Source organism: Thermobia domestica, chromosome 4, assembly GCF_964235325.1.
Source record: "Thermobia domestica chromosome 4, izTheDome1.hap1.1, whole genome shotgun sequence".
NCBI lineage: Eukaryota > Metazoa > Arthropoda > Insecta > Zygentoma > Lepismatidae > Thermobia > Thermobia domestica.
In genome coordinates this window covers 47,010,524-47,012,617 of record NC_137457.1, presented here as the reverse complement: position 1 = coordinate 47,012,617, position 2,094 = coordinate 47,010,524, and positions in this window count along the sequence as shown.

The window sequence follows — 2,094 nt, the reverse complement described above, 5'->3', positions numbered from 1 at the left end:
AATCATAATAATAATAAAGAAATAAAATAATTACAATGTCAATTACGTGAACAATACTTTCCAATTAATTAAAAATGATTGCCACAACTAAGGGCTGTAAAGTTTGGGAGCTGTGGGGCCACTGCCATCAACCCCAGGGAAGCTCCCCGCCGTTCAATTGGTTCCAATTTTAAGGCAAAATTGTCTTACTCCATATACGATACGAAAATGAAATTATACGTGAAGCATCAAACAGGTTGACTACATTACATAAAAAGAACAGCACACTAATGGTAAATAAAACAATAATGATTCGGTGGTCCATTCCAGTAAAAAATGTGTATTTTAGGGGCACCAGAAATAATATATATTCGTATATTGTTCTTAGATTTGACAATATGGTCCCCTTAATTAATTTGCCGTGTATGGAAATGGCCCAGTAACGTAAGTAACGTCCTCACAGACCTTGATGTGCGGGAGATTCCAAGAATTTCCCATATCCTCTGATCTTATTGGCCGATACAGATAGAATATCAAGAGTCATGACCTACATATAGTTGAAATTAAGGCAAACTGCTGTTGGGCCTCGTGGCCAAGTATTCTAGGACAACGTTCTAGTAATAAAAAATACTTTTTGACGTGGGTTCAAACCTTGCCCAAGAATTTTCTAAATTTTCATAAGAGTTTTTTCATTAAAATATGCTTGCAGTTTTACTATACGGATCCATAGTAAAAGTAAAAACATAATAATAATATGTAGAAGTAGTAGTGGCATTATTGATAATAATTATATTGTTTATGTAGGATGCTTGAGGAAAGTACTTGAAACTACACACAGTATTTGGCTCGATTTTATTGCTTTTGACTCGACTCAAATCGAAACTCGAGTCAAATTCGAGTCAAGTTGGAGTACAGTTTTTGAGTTCAGTTCTCGAGTCGAGCTGAAAAATGTCTGCTTTGAGCCGAGTCGAGTTTGAGTGAAAGCTATCTCGAACTCGCTCGTGCCCATCCCTACAATTCTTTACCTTCTATTTTCCAAAGAAGAAAAGACGATATAAATTATTTTCACATCCTCTGAATTATATCAACACGTTTAGAAATAGTATGTGCTATTATTATATAACTACTAGTTTATTTTCTTATCTTTGTATGAGGAATTGATGGCGGAGTGTGGGTTTCTATTTCACCTTTCTATAGGTTATACATTTACCATTATCAGATGTCCGTCACGTCCTCGTCATTTCCTCACTTAGTGATTCAGTGTGGCGTTGTGCAGAACTCCTCTTCAGTGTTAGCCGTGTTACTACATTTGTATTAGTATTTCTTTATAATCTTGAAAGATAGTATTTGGTATTTTTGTTGCATTCCGTGCGGTGATCTTTCCGTGCAGTGAAGATGAGTACGAGGCAAAACTTTGAGTGTCCTCTTTTTGGTTATCCCAAAGATTTGCCACTAACTAAACTGCCTACATATAAAGATGCACTTCGGTGTTGTTTTCACTAAATAATACAATTGTACCCACAAACAATGCAAAAGTCAGCTTTTCAAAAGTTGCTGGGATAGTAGCAGGAAAAAAAACATTTTTTGATAGAGCATCCATTCCTACCGTTGCTGAGTACAGGATCCTGCAGCTTGTTGTTGCATATCATGACAGTTACTATAAACTGAGAATGTCGTACGGTCGTGATTTGAAGAAGCAAACATTTGCAAGGAAAATTGCAGACTTCAAGCAATCGTTGTCGTTAGTTGATGTGGCAACATGCAAATATCCTATCATTTTGAACTGTACGTGTAACAAGACAGAAGATTTGTGTGAATGTTTAATTTCTATCAAGTGCAATTGTGAAAAGTCTAAAAAAAATATCTGCCCTTGAGTTACGATTCATCTAAATTTCAAAGGAAGTGTGGGTTGGGCAAAATTTGATCAATGGATCTTCAAGGAACGAAAAGGCTAACTTCAACACTGTAGAGAAGGAACTACAAACATAAACGTGTTTTTAATGATAAGCCTTCGAGTTTATCAACCATTTTTTAATATGATCTTACAGATTGTTTCCGTTCAAGACTTCTACAAGACGGTTCGGGCTCTTCCGAGTTCTGTGAAAGTGAAAATGA